Below are 18,524 nucleotides of genomic sequence, written 5' to 3'. Positions count from 1 at the left end.
AATAACAGTTAAGTAAGATTTTGGAATACAACAGATAGCCATTTCAGGAGAGATAGCAACCAATTATCAGTTCTAATGGGTTTCAAGAAATAAATAATATATAGCATTAAATGGTGTGTCCCCACCAGTACTGGCCTCCAGAGTTGATATGGAGCTACATAAGTACCTTTTGGCAGTTTTTAAGGTCTAGAACAGTGGTGGCATACCTATGCATACTTGCAGACTGTCTTCAACTCCGGATTTGGGAAATTGTACTTTTGCAATGTTATACTGTATATTGAACTGCAGCATCAGAGACTTATGTATATTCTAGGATCTGTTACTCCATCAGTCCGATATTATCAGTTTGAACGACCATAATTTGGTGGACTACAAAATATATACATTTTCCTGGTGGACACTCACTCTAAAAATCTAGTGGTCATATTGTTTTTATATACGTGCATGTTTTTTATATACACATGCATTTTTTATACTGTGTATTTCTATACTGCTGCCATTCAAGTGTCACTGTGCGGAATACATACCACATATTTCTTTTTTTGGGAGAAGTCCCACATTTATTTCTTTTATATATATACTAGTCCTAAAGCCCGTTCACACGGGCCATTTTTTGCAGTACATCAGTCCCACCTCTTGCTCTCTCTCTCCCTTCCCCTCTCTTTTGCTCTCTCTCTCCCTCTCTCTTTTGCTCTCACTTCCCCCCTCTTTTGCGCTCTCTTGCTCCACCTCTCTTTTGCTCTCTCCCCCCTCTCTTTTGCTCTCTCCCCTTTCTTTTGCGCTCTCTCTCCCCCTCTCTTTTGCGCTATCTCTCTCCCCCTCTCTTTTGCGCTCTCTCTCTCCCCCTCTCTTTTGCGCTCTCTCTCCCCCTCTCTTTTGCGCTCTCTCTCCCCCTCTCTTTTGCGCTCTCTATCTCCCCCTCTCTTTTGCGCTCTCTCTCTCCCCTCTCTTTTGCGCTCTCTCTCCCCCTTTCTCTTGTGCTCTCTCCCCCTCTCTCTTGTGCTCTCTCCCCCTCTCTTTTGCGCTCTCTCTCCCCCCTCTCTATTGCGCTCTCTCTCTCCCCTCTCTATTGTGCTCTCTCTCCCCCCTCTCTTTTGCTCTCTGTCCCGCTCTCTTTTGCTCTCTCTCCCCCCTCTCTTTTGCTCTCTCTCCTCCCTCTCTTTTGCGCGCTCTCCCCCCTCTCTTTTGCTCTCTCTCCCCCCTCTCTTTTGCTCTCTCTCCCCCCACTCTTTTGCTCTCTCCCCTCTCTCTTTTGCGCTCTCTCCCCCTCTCTTTTGCACGCTCTCTCTCTCCCCCTTCTCTTGCGCTCTCTCCCCCTCTCTCTTGCGCTCTCTCTCTCCCCCTCTCTTTTGTGCTCTCTCCCCCCTCTCTCTCCCCCCTTTCTTCTTTTGCTCTCTCTCTTCCTCTCTCTTTCCCCCTCTTATTTTCTCTCTCCCCCTCTCTTTTGCTCTCTCTCCCCCTCTCTCTTCCCTCTATTTTGCTCTTTCCCCTCTCTTTTGCTCTTTCCCCTCTATTTTGCTCTCCCCCCCCCCCCTCCTTTTTGCTCTTTCCTCTCTCTTTTGCTCTCTCTTATTTGGTGGACTACAAAATATATACATTTTCCTGGTGGACACTCACTCTAAAAATCTAGTGGTCATATTGTTTTTATATACGTGCATGTTTTTTATATACACATGCATTTTTTATACTGTGTATTTCTATACTGCTGCCATTCAAGTGTCACTGTGCGGAATACATACCACATATTTCTTTTTTTGGGAGAAGTCCCACATTTATTTCTTTTATATATATACTAGTCCTAAAGCCCGTTCACACGGGCCATTTTTTGCAGTACATCAGTCCCACCCCTTGCTCTCTCTCTCCCTTCCCCTCTCTTTTGCTCTCTCTCTCCCTCTCTCTTTTGCTCTCACTTCCCCCCTCTTTTGCGCTCTCTTGCTCCACCTCTCTTTTGCTGTCTCTCTCCCCCTCTCTTTTGCGCTCTCTCTCTCCCCCTCTCTTTTGCGCTCTCTCTCCCCCTCTCTTTTGCGCCCTCTCTCTCCCCCTCTCTTTTGCGCTCTCTCTCCCCCTCTCTTTTGCGCTCTCTCTCTCCCCTCTCTTTTGCGCTCTCTCTCCCCCCTTTCTCTTGTGCTCTCTCCCCCTCTCTCTTGTGCTCTCTCCCCCTCTCTTTTGCGCTCTCTCTCCCCCCTCTCTATTGTGCTCTCTCTCTCCCCTCTCTATTGTGCTCTCTCTCCCACCTCTCTTTTGCTCTCTCTCCCGCTCTCTTTTGCTCTCTCTCCCCCCTCTCTTTTGCTCTCTCTCCCCCCTCTCTTTTGCGCGCTCTCCCCCCTCTCTTTTGCTCTCTCTCCCCCCTCTCTTTTGCTCTCTCCCCCCTCTCTTTTGCTCTCTCCCCTCTCTCTTTTGCGCTCTCTCCCCCTCTCTTTTGCATGCTCTCTCTCTCCCCCTTCTCTTGCGCTCTCTCCCCCTCTCTCTTGAGCTCTCTCTCTCCCCCTCTCTTTTGTGCTCTCTCCCCCCTCTCTCTCCCCCCTTTCTTCTTTTGCTCTCTCTCTTCCTCTCTCTTTCCCCCTCTTATTTTCTCTCTCCCCCTCTCTTTTGCTCTCTCTCTCCCCCTCTCTCTTACCTCTATTTTGCTCTTTCCCCTCTCTTTTGCTCTTTCCCCTCTATTTTGCTCTCTCCCCCCTCCTTTTTGCTCTTTCCTCTCTCTTTTGCTCTCTCTTACCCTCTCTTTAGCTCTTTCCCATCTCTTTTGCTCTCTCCCCCTCTCTTTCTATCGCATTCCCCTCTCTCTCTCTCGCACGGCCCCCCCACATCCGGCCACGCTTCTGCTCACGCCCGGCCACGCCCACTTCCATCCACCGTCACCGTGCCGCATCAGATCAGGTAGACTCTAAGGCCAGGTGTGTTTGTCCTTGTGCTGTCTATACTGCTAATGACAGCTTCGGACAAATACACTTGGCCTTTTATATTATAGGATATTTTAATAAATATTTTTAATTCATTAAAGGGACACTGAACCCAAATTTTTTCTTTCATGATTCAGATAGAATGGAAAAAAGAGAACAAATCGAATACACTTCCGCGCAACTGAATACAATGAAAACAATGTTGATAAAGTCTTTAGACGATTTCTGTCAATATATTCAAGTTCTAAAAGTTGGGTTGGTATAAGAAAAACCAAATGATAGATGTCCCCTTACCAGAGATTACCTCAATGATATGAGGTAATGTATAGTCACGTAGATGTTGTTGTCCGTAGTCCGTCTATGGTTAGTTCACGTCACTGCCAGGATTTTTTCCTTTCGTGCAGCCTTGTGTATGGAACTTGACTGTAAGAAACTTTCAGGATCTTTTAGCTGTAGTCTTGGTGTTTCTTGAATGTATGGTACTTTCACTTGGTGTCCTCTAGTCCCCGATATCTCAGCAAAGTATATTAGAGATTAGCTCATTTGGGTAGTGTATTGTGTTTCCACAATCAATTGTTGCCGCACAGGGGTGTTTCTTGTTACACGCATCCAGCATTTCATTCCTAGGTCCTCTGATATCTCACAACCTAGGTGTGTTTTTTTGTTATAATTTGTGAATTCTTAATACAAACGGGAGATATCTATTTTTTTTTTATTTTTTTTTTCCAAAGAATTTTTATTGAGGTTGTGTGAAAACAAATTCAACTTATGTAAAATAACATATCGTAAGACAAATATAAATGGTACATTGCAAGTAAACAGCTTCCATGGAGATAGTTAAGATGCACATCATAGATTATGCTGTGTAGAAACTTGGAACCTCTTTTTCAATTTTATATAGACAAAACATATAAAGGTATATTCCTCTAATAACAGTAAAACTTTAAACCCACTGAACAATTAGGCGGGTCACTCTAGGACCTTATAATGATGAATTGTGGGTGTAGTTATAGTGGGTAAATTTAGATAGATTGGGATCACTTGTGGATCTCAGATGAGAAACCTTGTTTTACTCTTTTAAATTGTATTTTTATGATTAACAAAAAAAAAATGCTAGGCAATCCTGCAAAGTTGGGGAGGAAAAATGAGCATTGTTGAATTGCGTTGCAGGATATATGGACATGAAAATAGAAAGAGAAATGCGGCATAGAAAAGATAAACCGCGTAGTTAGCTCTCCTATAAAAGGAGGTACTTTATGGAGGTGGGGAGGGGGGGGAGGTGGTAGTGAAAGTATGGTGAATGAAGTAAGTAACTTAAGGCCTTAGGGGTTTGTTGCGGGTAAAGCGAAGGGCAGGCGAACATACATAGTGTGTCATGGGTACCTAGTGGATTAAATAATGCGCCTTGATTGAGGACCATTGGATAAATATAGTTAAATTTAACCATGTAACAACAGCTATAGTCGTGGGAGCATGGTAGATATTTAATAACAGGAGGTATACTAGTAGTATAATAACGAGGGAGGGGGAGATGGTAAGATAAATACTGTGAGTTAAATAAATGCCAGAAAAGACTTTCGAGGTATAAAACACCGATTGTGTAATGTCACTGAGCTGGGGGTGAAAGCAAATGAAACTGTAGAGAGGGTAAGGTGTGTGCGGAGATTATAGGTTCATCCAACTAGCATTATCAATCAATCCTGCTTATCTAGATAAAGTAGGTGGAGTCCGTAGCTTAGTATTTAGAGTACTTACTAGGGGGGTAAATAGGTTGCAGATAGAATCAGTAGTGTATGTGGTTTAAATGCTAAAGAGCTCAATATGGGTTGGAGGGGAGGTAACAAAGAGAATATGAGAGGTAGTTAGTATTGAGCGGATGGACTGATTAGGTACAGGGCAATGTAGTCGTATATACGGCCTCATAAACATGGTAGTAATCAGGGGGGTAACAGAAGTAGTCTGGCTACCTAGTAGGATAGTAGTAACTCTGGCGTGTGAGAGCCTAATTTCAATGCTTACAATAGTGGTGATATCAGTTTCTTGAGCAGCAGCTTTTTATCCAGCAATAGGAAGACATTAAGTTACAAATAGTAGCTAACTATGTAGAGAGCTTATGATAATACTCAGCAGACATTTGCTAATGTGTACTAGATTGAAAGATTAACCCCTTAAGGACCAGCGACGTACCCTGTATGTCGCTGGCCTTTTTTTGGGACTTGATTGTTTTATAGCGCGGTCTTGCCACCAGCGTTAAGACTGCTCTATTCCACAAAGCCTTCTGGAGGGAGGGCATTAATAGCGTGTTCTTGCTAGACTTGTGCTATTATGTCCTGAAAAAAACCTTAACGACCAGTGACATACAGGGTACATTGTGGTCATTAACGGGTTAAGGTGGATATATTAAGTGTAGTGTGAGAATATCAAAGTGGAGTAGAGTAGGTTTGCACTGTTATAATTTCTGTGGGGCAAAAAGTGATATATTACCCAGACTTCTACCTGCGATCTCGGCCGCTGATCGCATGGATCTAAATAACCCCAGTGTACTAAAGCAATGAATCACTCAACTCATAATCCCACTTCCCTAAAGAATATAGGCGCACACATATAAGTAACAGTACTACAGTAAGGGGAAACACAAGCTTGGCTACTAATATCTGCACACCGCATAATATAAGGAATGGAGGTGTCTTAGTTATAGCGGGTTATTTAGGGTGTTAAACTTTAGGTCCCTAGCTTAGACTGGATTTAATATAGCTGATGAGGATTCTCTGCTGTAATGAATTCTCGACATATGTAATGGAAACAGAAACTAAAATAAATATCAAACATATTTAGCATGTCACAACACCATATGAACTGATGAGAGCTCAGAGCTTAGGATAGATAGTATAAACAGTAACAGTTATCAGTCTTCTACTAATAGCATTGTGTCTTTTGAACAGTAGGAGGCAGCAAAGAGAGATATATAGCAAACTGGCTATGACCTGTATGTATATATATAAGTAAACTGCAGAGGGAAACTCGATATACACATTATTAGGCATCTTAAAACAGTCCCAAGTGATATATAATCTAAGCCAAGCCTAGACAAAAATAGGCTGTAATTAAAGCAAAAACGAATCTCTACTCCCCTCCAGTGGTAGAAAGATGTAGCTGTATCAGTCATCAAAAGGATAAAAGTTAATGATTTAAATGATTTGGGTCTATGAAGCAATGTAAGGCAAGTCAACAAAAACAACTCCCATATGATTGCTCCAAGTGGAATAATGGACACAGATAGAAAAATATAACGGCACAATATAAACAGCACTATCACCTTCCCTTACTAGATTAAGAATATGGTTAAACATACATTGCTCAATAGTAAACAAAACATATACACAATATAAATGTGGGTAGGGATTGAAGGTAAACTTATCGATGTGGCAATATGTCCAGAGTGTTAATCAGCAAGGAGTAGGCAATGAGGCATATGCAATATGTGATAGCGCCAGAGTTCACTGAGCCATTCACTTCACAAAAAAGTCTCTACCCCACACCAACTCGCTGCGTTGCGCTAGGTATGAGCTGCATGTTGAATTTCCATCTCTTGAAACATGGGCCATACCGGGCTAGACTTTCCGAGTAGGGGGACACTTCTGCTTGTATCAGGTGAGAGCCTCTGCGAGTTGTTGCGACCTCGGGTCGGTGTGTCCATACCGGTTTCGGATTCCTGTAAACACTGCAAGCCCCGTTACAGGACATCAGACATTTTGCTTCTATGTCATATGTTACTGCACCGGGTGGTTCCCAAGCTGGACTGACAGCCCACATGGGCTGGTGTTTCTCAGGTGGCATATTCTGCTGCTTCATATTCCCTCTATCCTCGGGAGCAGGCTTGGTAGAATAGGCGGCATGGTGTGAGAGTGTCACCGCTGGTTGCTGAGACTTCTTTTCAGACTGGCATCCGAACACACCTTTACATGCCTCTAGAAATGCATGCATTTGCTCCAATATGTGCTCAGTATCCCCCATGGTGAGAGAGGGAAACGGTCTCCCAAGGCAGGGGTGGGAGATGAGATCTCTTAATTAGTTCTGCTCTCAGTGAAAGGTGTCAGTTAGGCCGCAAGATGGCTGCTGTAGCCTACGCAGCTAGCGGAGAACACATCAGGGTAGATGAAGTCTATATATATGGAGCCACTCCTAGTAAAAGTGGCTGTCGAGAGCGGCTGTACAGTCAGACCAACACTAGTAGCTATTTAGTAAGGTAGATGGCCATAGACAGTCACTAAATTTATCTTTTATGAAAAGTACGGTAGGAGCTGCTGAGAAATGCGACTGTCTGGCTTCAGAGTTGGCTCCGCCCCCCGGAGATATCTATTTTAAATGTACAACTATTGAATTAACACTAACTCAGTGATACATTTGGAAACCGCTTGTGTACTTATTTATGCAGAGTACCTACGGATGGTACTAACACCCTAATAACATAAACACAGCAATATACTTAGAAACAGCACATGTGCATAATCATACTAAGTGACTGGTGATTGTACAAAGACCAAAAGGAAACTTAAGTGACTACTAATCCTCATATCTGACGGAATCCATCAGAAGTTCATATTCTCCAGGTGTATACATACACTGATGTGCCAATACTTACCTCATGATTGATTGAGGGTACTTTATGTGAGTGCATTTCTTATTGTCCTTTTGAATAAAATAACGTTTTAAACAATATCACGCTATGTACTCTCTTTTCTCCTCTAATATACTTTGCTGAGACATCGGGGACCAGAGGACACCAAGTGAAAGTACCATACATTCAAGAAACACCAAGACTACAGCTAAAAGATCCTGGAAGTTTCTTACAGTCAAGTTCCATACACAAGGCTGCACGAAAGGAAAAAATCCTGGCAGTAACGTGAACTAACCATAGACGGACTACAGACAACAACATCTACGTGACTATACATTACCTCATATGATTGAGGTAATCTCCGGTAAGGGGACATCTATCATTTGGTTTTTCTGATACCAACCCAACTTTTAGAACTTGAATATATTGACAGAAATCGTCTAAAGACTTTATCAACATTGTTTTCATTGTATTCAGTTGCGCGGAAGTGTATTCGATTTGTTCTCTTTTTTCCATACTAACCACAGTGTTAGGGGTACACTGAAATCTTGTCTTCACGCTGCACAATACTCTTATCTCTATCCATTATTGACGTATACTAGCTTACCTGGCTTCTTTTATACTTAGATACACCGACACATCACATTTGATATATATATATTTACATAGTTCCATATATATATACTGAGTTATATATCACTGGTTGAAACTGTTATTTAAATCCAATTTGAGCGCTGGTATCACATCTTGACTTACATGATTCAGATAGAGCATGCAATTTTAAGCAACTTTCTAATTTACTCCTATTATAATTTTTTTCTTCATTCTCTTGCTATCGTTATTTGAAAAGCAAGAATGTACGTTTAGAAGCTGGCCCTTTTTTGGTTCACAACCTGTGTTGTGTTTGCTGATTGGTGGCTAAATGCACCCACCATTAAACAAGTGCTGTCCAGAGTTATGAACCAAAAAGCTTAGATGCCTTCTTTATCAAATAAAGATAGCAAGAGTACAAAGAAAAATTGATAATAGGAGTAAATTAGAAAGTTGCTTAAAATTGCATGCTCTATCTGAATCATGAAAGAAAAAAATTGGGTTAAGTATCTCTTTAATAGGATCAGGATAGGCCGAGAACAAAAGTGAAGCTTACATGCTTATTGGCTAATACAGGAATCAATCAACAAGCAAGGACATATCTCGATTGCTATCAAATAGTATACATTGTAAATTCACGCCTTAAGAGTAACATTTATAAAAATATGGGGCACGATCCAATATACGGTGTAGTTTTCGGCGCAAGCGAGGGAACCCGCGCCGCCCGTAGTTTCACCTCGCACATCGGGGTATTACATATACCCCGCCGGCAGTTGCTAAAGTGCCGTAAGTATGATAAACTAGCGATGTCAAGAAATGAGCGTAACTACAAATCTCTGGAGTCGCCAGTGACTTACGGCACTTTAGAAACTGCCTGCGCCTAAAAAAACTAACTAAAATATTAAATCTCCCATAACTGTCTAACACGCCTCCCAAAAATCAGCCCGACACGTATACCCCTATATCCGCAATCCCCCCTCTCACTCCTAATAATAAATGTATTAACCCCTAGACCGACAACCCCCCACAACGCAATAAGCCTAATTATTAACCCCTAAACCGCCATAGCCCACACCGCAATAAACCTATCCTAGTATTAACCCCTAAACCGCCGCTCCAGGAGCCCACCGCCACCTACATTATATGTATTAACCCCTAAACAGCCGCTCCCGGACCCCGCCACCACCTACATTAAATGTATTAACCTCTAATCTGACCCCCCTACACCGCCGCCACCTACATTAAATGTATTAACCCCTAATCTGACCCCCCTACACCGCTGCCACCTACATTAAATGTATTAACCTCTAATCTGACCCCCCTACACCGCCGCCACCTACATTCAATTTATTAACCCCTAATCTGACCCCCTTACACCGCCGCCACCTACATTAAATGTATTACCCCCTAAACCTAAGTCTAACCCTAACACCCCTCTAACTTAATTATTATTTAAATAAATCTAAATAATATAACTATTATTAACTAAATTATTCCTATTTAAAACTAAATACTTACCTATAAAATAAACCCAAAGGCCTAGATTTGGAGTTCGGCGGTAGCCGTGAAAACCAGCGTTAGAGGCTCCTAACGCTGGTTTTGGCCGCCCGCTGGTATTTGGAGTCAGTGATTAAAGGGTCTAACGCTCACTTTTCAGCCGCGACTTTTCCATACCGCAGATCCCCTTACGTCAATTGCGTATCCTATCTTTTCAATGGGATCTTTCTAACGCCGGTATTTAGAGTCGTTTCTGAAGTGAGCGTTAGAGCTCTAACGACAAAACTCCAGCCGCCTGAAAATAGCAGGAGTTAAGAGCTTTCTGGCTAACGCCGGTTCATAAAGCTCTTAACTACTGTACCCTAAAGTACACTAACACCCATAAACTACCTATGTACCCCTAAACCGAGCTCCCCCCACATCGCCGCCACTCGATTAAAATTTTTAACCCCTAATCTGCCGACCGCCACCTACGTTATACTTATGTACCCCTAATCTGCTGCCCCTAACCCTGCCGACCCCTATATTACATTTATTAACCCCTAACCTGCCCCCCACAACATCGCCGCCAGCTACTTAAAATAATTAACCCCTAATCTGCCGAGCGGACCTGAGCGCTACTATAATAAAGTTATTAACCCCTAATCCGCCTCACTAACCCTATCATAAATAGTATTAACCCCTAATCTGCCCTCCCTAACATCGCCGACACCTTCAATTATTAACCCCTAATCTGACGACCGGAGCTCACCGCTACACTAACACCCATAAACTACCTATGTACCCCTAAACCGAGCTCCCCCCACATCGCCGCCACTCGATTAAAATTTTTAACCCCTAATCTGCCGACCGCCACCTAAGTTATCCCTTTGTACCCCTAATCTGCTACCCCTAACACCGCCGACCCCTATATTATATTTATTAACCCCTAACCTGCCCCCCACAACGTCGCCGACACCTGCCTACACTTATTAACTCCTAATCTGCCGAGCGGACCTGAGCGCTACTATAATAAAGTTATTAACCCCTAATCCGCCTCACTAACCCTATCATAAATAGTATTAACCCCTAATCTGCCCTCCCTAACATCGCCGACACCTTCAATTATTAACCCCTAATCTGACGACCGGAGCTCACCGCTATTCTAATAAATGTATTAACCCCTAAAGCTAAGTCTAACCCTAACACTAACACCCCCCTAACTTAAATATAATTTACATCTAACGAAATAAATTAACTCTTATTAAATAAATTATTCCTATTTAAAGCTAAATACTTACCTGTAAAATAAATCCTAATATAGCTACAATATAAATTATAATTATATTGTAGCTATTTTAGGATTAATATTTATTTTACAGGCAACTTTGTATTTATTTTAACCAGGTACAATAGCTATTAAATAGTTAAGAACTATTTAATAGCTACCTAGTTAAAATAATAACAAATTTACCTGTAAAATAAATCCTAACCTAAGATATAATTAAACTTAACACTACCCTATCAATAAAATAATTAATTAAACTACCTACAATTACCTACAATTAACCTAACACTACACTATCAATAAATTAATTAAACACAATTGCTACAAATAAATACAATTAAATAAACTATCTAAAGTACAAAAAATAAAAAAGAACTAAGTTACAAAAAATAAAAAAATATTTACAAACATAAGAAAAATATTACAACAATTTTAAACTAATTACACCTACTCTAAGCCCCCTAATAAAATAACAAAGCCCCCCAAAATAAAAAATTCCCTACCCTATTCTAAATTAAAAAAGTTACAAGCTCTTTTACCTTACCAGCCCTGAACAGGGCCCTTTGCGGGGCATGCCCCAAGAATTTCAGCTCTTTTGCCTGTAAAAGAATAAATACAATACCCCCCCCCCCCAACATTACAACCCACCACCCACATACCCCTAATCTAACCCAAACCCCCCTTAAATAAACCTAACACTAAGCCCCTGAAGATCTTCCTACCTTGTCTTCACCATCCAGGTATCACCGATCCGTCCTGGCTCCAACATCTTCATCCAACCCAAGCGGGGGTTGGCGATCCATAATCCGGTGCTGAAGAGGTCCAGAAGAGGCTCCAAAGTCTTCCTCCTATCCGGCAAGAAGAGGACATCCGGACCGGCAAACATCTTCTCCAAGCGGCATCTTCGATCTTCTTCCATCCGGTGCGGAGCGGGTCCATCTTGAAGCAGGCGACGCGGATCCATCCTCTTCTTCCGTTGTCTCCCGACTAATGACGGTTCCTTTAAGGGACGTCATCCAAGATGGCGTCCCTCGAATTCCGATTGGCTGATAGGATTCTATCAGCCAATCGGAATTAAGGTAGGAATTTTCTGATTGGCTGATGGAATCAGCCAATCAGAATCAAGTTCAATCCGATTGGCTGATCCAATCAGCCAATCAGATTGAGCTCGCATTCTATTGGCTGTTCCGATCAGCCAATAGAATGCGAGCTCAATCTGATTGGCTGATTGGATCAGCCAATCGGATTGAACTAGATTCTGATTGGATGATTCCATCAGCCAATCAGAAAATTCCTACCTTTATTCCGATTGGCTGATAGAATCCTATCAGCCAATCGGAATTCGAGGGGCGCCATCTTGGATGACGTCCCTTAAAGGAACAGTCATTCGTCGTTCAGTCGTCGGTCCGGATGGATGTTCCGCGCTGGAGGTCTTCAGGATCCTGCCGCTTCGCTCCGGATGGAAGACCATAGAAGATGCTGCCTGGATGATGACTTCAATCGGATGGAAGATCCTCTTCTGCCCCGCTTGGATGAAGACTTTGACCGGATCATGGACCTCTTCAGCCCCCGCTTGGGCTTGGATCAGGACATCGGAGGAGCTCTTCAGGACAGATCGGTGAACCTGGATGGTGAAGACAAGGTAGGAAGATCTTCAGGGGCTTAGTGTTAGGTTTATTTAAGGGGGGTTTGGGTTAGATTAGGGGTATGTGGGTGGTGGGTTGTAATGTTGGGGGGGGGGGGTATTGTATTTATTCTTTTACAGGCAAAAGAGCTGAACTTCTTGGGGCATGCCCCGCAAAGGGCCCTGTTCAGGGCTGGTAAGGTAAAAGAGCTTGTAACTTTTTTAATTTAGAATAGGGTAGGGAATTTTTTATTTTGGGGGGCTTTGTTATTTTATTAGGGGGCTTAGAGTAGGTGTAATTAGTTTAAAATTGTTGTAATATTTTTCTTATGTTTGTAAATATTTTTTTATTTTTTGTAACTTAGTTCTTTTTTATTTTTTGTACTTTAGTTAGTTTATTTAATTGTATTTATTTGTAGGAATTGTGTTTAATTAATTTATTGATAGTGTAGTGTTAGGTTAATTGTAGGTAATTGTAGGTAGTTTATTTAATTTTTTTATTGATAGGGTAGTGTTAGGTTTAATTATATCTTAGGTTAGGATTTATTTTACAGGTAAATTTTTTATTATTTTAACTAGGTAACTATTAAATAGTTCTTAACTATTTAATAGCTATTGTACCTGGTTAAAATAATTACAAAGTTGCCTGTAAAATAAATATTAATCCTAAAATAGCTACAATGTAATTATAATTTATATTGTAGCTATATTAGGATTTATTTTACAGGTAAGTATTTAGCTTTAAATAGGAATCATTTATTTAATAAGAGTTAATTAATTTCGTTAGATGTAAATTATATTTAAGTTAGGGGGGTGTTAGGGTTAGGGTTAGACTTAGCGTTAGGGGTTAATACATTTATTAGAATAGCGGTGAGCTCCGATCGGAAGATTAGGGGTTAATAATTGAAGGTAGGTGTCGGCGATGTTAGGGAGGGCAGATTAGGGGTTAATACTATTTATGATAGGGTTAGTGAGGCGGATTAGGGGTTAATAACTTTATTATAGTAGCGCTCAGGTCCGCTCGGCAGATTAGGAGTTAATAAGTGTAGGTAGGTGGCGGCGATGTTGGGAGCGGCAGATTAGGGGTTAATAAATATAATATAGGGGTCGGCGATGTTAGGGCAGCAGATTAGGGGTACATAGGGATAACGTAGGTTGCGGCGGTTTACGGAGCGGCAGATTAGGGGTTAAAAAAAATATGCAGGGGTCCGCGATAGCGGGGGCGGCAGAATAGGGGTTAATAAGTGTAACGTTAGGGGTGTTTAGACTCGGGGTACATGTTAGAGTGTTAGGTGCAGACGTAGGAAGTGTTTCCCCATAGGAAACAATGGGGCTGCGTTAGGAGCTGAACGCTGCTTTTTTGCAGGTGTTAGGTTTTTTTTCAGCTCAAACAGCCCCATTGTTTCCTATGGGAGAATCGTGCACGAGCACGTTTTTGAGGCCGGCCGCGTCCGTAAGCAACTCTGGTATCGAGAGTTGCATTTGCGGTAAAAATGCTCTACGCTCCTTTTTTGGAGCCTAACGCAGCATTTGTTTGAACTCTCGATACCAGAGTTAAATTTATGGTGCGGCCAGATAAAACCCCGCGGAGCGTTAACAGCCCTTTTACCGCCAAACTCCAAATCTAGGCCTAAGATAGCTACAATATAATTAATAATTACATTGTAGCTATTTTAGGATTTATTTTTATTTTACAGGCAACTTTGTATTTATTTTAACTAGGTACAATAGCTATTAAATAGTTAATAACTATTTAATAGCTACCTAGTTAAAATAATTACAAAATTACCTGTAAAATAAATCCTAACCTAAGTTACCATTTCACCTAACACTACACTATCAATAAATTAATTAAATAAATTAACTACAATTATCTAAAATAAAATACAATTAAATAAACTAAACTATAGTACAAAAAAACAAACACTAAATTACAAAAAATAAAAAAATATTACAAGAAGTTTAAACTAATTACACCTAATCTAAGCCCCCTAATAAAATAAAAAAGCCCCCCAAAATAATAAAATGCCCTACCCTATACTAAATTACAAATAGCCCTTAAAAGGGCCTTTTGCGGGGCATTGCCCCAAAGTAATCAGCTCTTTTACCTGTAAAAAAAAAGAACAATCCCCCCCCAACATTACAACCAATAGAATTGACCTCGCATTCTATTAGATGATCCAATCAACCAATCGGATTGAACGTCAATCCGATTGGCTGATTAAATCAACTAATCGGATTTTTCCTACCTTAATTCAGATTGGCTGATAGAATCCTATCAGCCAATCGGAATACGAGGGACGCCATCTTGAATGACGTCATTTAAAGGACCAGCCATTCGTCGGGTAGTCGTCATGCAGGAAGGATGCTCCGCGTCGGATGTCTTCAAGATGGAGCCGCTCCTCGCCGGAAGGATGAAGATAGAAGATGCCGCTTGGATGAAGATTTCTGCCGGATGGAGGACCTCTTCTGCCCCGATCGGATGAAGACTTCAGCCCAGCTGGAGGACCACTTGTGCCCGGATCGGATGAAGACTTCGGCCCGGCTGGGTGAAGACGGCTCAAGGTAGGGTGATCTTCAATGGGGTAGTGTTAGGTTTTTTTAAGGGGGGATCGGGTGGGTTTTATAGTAGGGGTGTGTGGGTGGTGGGTTGTAATGTTGGGGGGGATTGTTCTTTTTTTACAGGTAAAAGAGCTGATTACTTTGGGGCAGTGCCCCGCAAAAGGCCCTTTTAAGGGCTATTTGTAATTTAGTATAGGGTAGGGCATTTTATTATTTTGGGGGGGTTTTTTATTTTATTAGGGGGCTTAGATTAGGTGTAATTAGTTTAAACTTCTTGTAATATTTTTTTATTTTTTGTAATTTAGTGTTTGGTTTTTTTGTACTATAGTTTAGTTTATTTAATTGTATTTTATTTTAGATAATTGTAGTTAATTTATTTAATTAATTTATTGATAGTGTAGTGTTAGGTGTAATGGTAACTTAGGTTAGGATTTATTTTACAGGTAATTTTGTAATTATTTTAACTAGGTAGCTATTAAATCGTTATTAACTATTTAATAGCTATTGTACCTAGTTAAAATAAATACAAAGTTGCCTGTAAAATAAAAATAAATCCTAAAATAGCTACAATGTAATTATTAATTATATTGTAGCTATCTTAGGGTTTATTTTATAGGTAAGTATTTAGTTTTAAATAGGAATAATTTAGTTAATAATAGTTATATTATTTAGATTTATTTAAATAATAATTAAGTTAGGGGGGTGTTAGGGTTAGACTTAGGTTTAGAGGGTAATACATTTAATGTAGGTGGCGGCGGTGTAGGGGGGTCAGATTAGAGGTTAATACATTTAATGTAGGTGGCGGCGGTGTAGAGGGGTCAGATTAGGGGTTAATAAGTTTAATGTAGGTGGAGGCGGGGTCTGGGAGCGGCGGTTTAGGGGTTAAACACTTTATTAGGTATTGTGGTGGGGGATTGCGGTTGACAGTTAGATAGACATTGCGCATGCGTTAGGTTTTTTTTGCAGGCACTTTAGGCAGTTACGGTGCTATTTCTATGGCATTTGCGGCCTCAAGGGTGGCGGTTTGAACGATAGGTAAGCTGCGTCGGAATTGACGCGAGCATATCTGTTGAATGTTTGATAAATTGGCAAGAGGGTCAAATGGAGTCAAATGTGATGGCAGATGATCAGTATTCCGCTCGAATAACACAAGCATCGATCTGCGTCGGATTGATATCGAGGGAGCGTATATTACGTCACACATTCAACATTTGACAATCTTGGAGCTTTGTTAACTACGGCAGATCAAATTTGCGTCAAATTTGATGCGGACTTCCAGTGCATTATCAGTTGCAGCTTTGATAAATCCCCCCCTCTATCTGAATCATGAAAGAATAAATTGGGTTTTGTGTCCCTTTAATAATTACGCACTACTTTGAAAAAATAAAAATAAAGTTTAAGGAGTTAGAAGATATTAATGGCATTATGAATAAAAAAATTATATAATTTTTAATAATTTATTTTTTTATACTTGGGTGTCAAATAATGGGTGTCATGAGATGCAGGACAAAGCATAGAAGGTACAAAGCTATTTTATTGTAGAACATAGAAGTATACAGCTTGCACAACCCATCTAACTTAGTAACTGCGACACAGACAATCCCGGCTATAAACCACGCCCCCATCCAGTGACGTCACCTCCCACTCTCATCACATCTTCCCCTTTTTCATAGGACAAAGCATAATTTTTTTATTTTTTTTTAAGAGTACATCAAATAACAAGGTATAGAAGAAGCATACAAAAATAGTTTTGTTTAGTGTACAACAAATAACAAGTTAAAGAGAATATACATGAACAACAAGAAATACAATCCTGACTTGAACATCGGGGTAGACTACCCTAGTCCACAGTGACCATGAGATTATTCTGTCTATTTTTCGGGTCACTGCTCTAAGTTTCACCACTCTTACACTTGACGTAATTTTACATGAACTGTCCTCTGATACAGGAGAAGGTGATTGAGAGTCTGCTGGAAACAAAGAAGTATCCCCACTGTGATCTTGCTGAGGGGAAGGCCCCCCTCTTAAAACAGGGGATCCCACCGGTGGTGGCTCTGAGGCATCCAGTCCCAAGCTCTCAGGTACTGGCTGAAGATGTCTTCTATTTCAACCTGTGACTGTCCCTCCATCAGTAAGGACTACATAAGACCTTGGTTCTGGAGAGCGTCCAATTACCGTAGCAGGCGTCTTCCATTCCTTCTCATCATCCAGTTTAACTCTGACACTTTGCCCCACATTCAGCTCCTGCAAGGGCCTCACCGAGTGTTTTCTGTCGTAGAAGAATCGATAACCCTTTTTAGCCTCTTCATCCATCCTAAGGACCTCGCCCCGAGGAACAGAGCTGGTTGGCTGGAAGACACCCACAGAGGGTAAAGTGGTGCGAATCTGACGTCCTAGCATCTGCTGTGCGGGGATAAACCCGTGGCTTGGATGGGAGTTGCCCTATAGGCCAAGAGAGCTAGGTACGGATCAGATTGCTTCAAAATGAACATTGTTGTTTGAACTGCATTTTCAGTTATTCCATTGGCCTGTGGGTAATGTGGACTTGACGTTGAATGGACAAAATCATATTCATTGCTGAAAGAACTGAACTCCATGGAAGCAAATTCCATTCCATTATCACTCACTAACTCCATTGGTATGCCCCACTGGGCGAACAAGCTCTTGAGACGAGTGATATCGGCTTGACTGGTGATCTCATTCAAGGGTTCAATCCCCAAATACCTGAAATAGTAGTCAATCAAAACTAGGTACTTCTTCCCATGCAGTTCACAAAAATCTGCAGCTTTGTTCTGCCATGGGCCTGCAGGCAGCGTGGTAAAAGTCAAGGGCTCCCTTCTCACATTTTGACACGTGGTTTGCATTGTCGGAACTGATTCCAGGCCACCATACCGCCGTAGCTGCTCTTTCTTTGCACTTTGTAATGCCCAAGTGGCCATCATGAATCCTGCTTAACATCTCCTGCCGCATGCTAACAGGAATGACAATGCAGTCTTGAAACAGCACTAAACCATCCAGCTCCGTGACCCGAGACCTCTGACTGATAAGAACTTAAAGACATCCAGGCTGTACAGCTCTCAGCCAACCTTCTTTTATGTACTTAATAACTTCTTGAAGGTCTGTATCTAAACGTGTCTCCTTTCTTATTTGCTCTAGCTTCCCCAACAAAATGGATTTGGATGCCAGAGTCCACATACATTTTCACATCTGATTCCATTGAAGATTCTTCAGCAGCAGTCAGCGGGAGCCTGGAAAGTGTATCTGCCACTACCAGTTGTTTCCCCGGCACATGCACTGCCTGAACGTTGAACCTGAGCAGCCTCATCAGGAGTCTCTGGCATCTTAGGGGTGTTTTGTCAATATCATAGGAGTTGATTAGAGGGACTAGCGGTTTATGGTCAGTCTCCAGACTAAATTTCTCTAAACCCACTAGGTAATGCTGGAAGCGTTCACAGGCCCAAACTG

At 41.5% G+C, this 18,524-nt stretch overlaps 1 protein-coding gene across 3 annotated transcripts in view; it reads left to right on the top strand.

Moving 5' to 3' along the window:
* The window catches only part of LOC128663812 (ceramide-1-phosphate transfer protein), a 56,440-nt gene that overhangs the window by 9,442 nt on the left and 28,474 nt on the right, over window positions 1–18,524 (top strand). The window lies entirely within an intron of this gene.

The sequence above is a fragment of the Bombina bombina genome, chromosome 6, assembly GCF_027579735.1.
Source record: "Bombina bombina isolate aBomBom1 chromosome 6, aBomBom1.pri, whole genome shotgun sequence".
NCBI lineage: Eukaryota > Metazoa > Chordata > Amphibia > Anura > Bombinatoridae > Bombina > Bombina bombina.
Note: the sequence above shows the minus strand (reverse complement) of the source record. Positions and strands in the feature narration are given on the sequence as shown.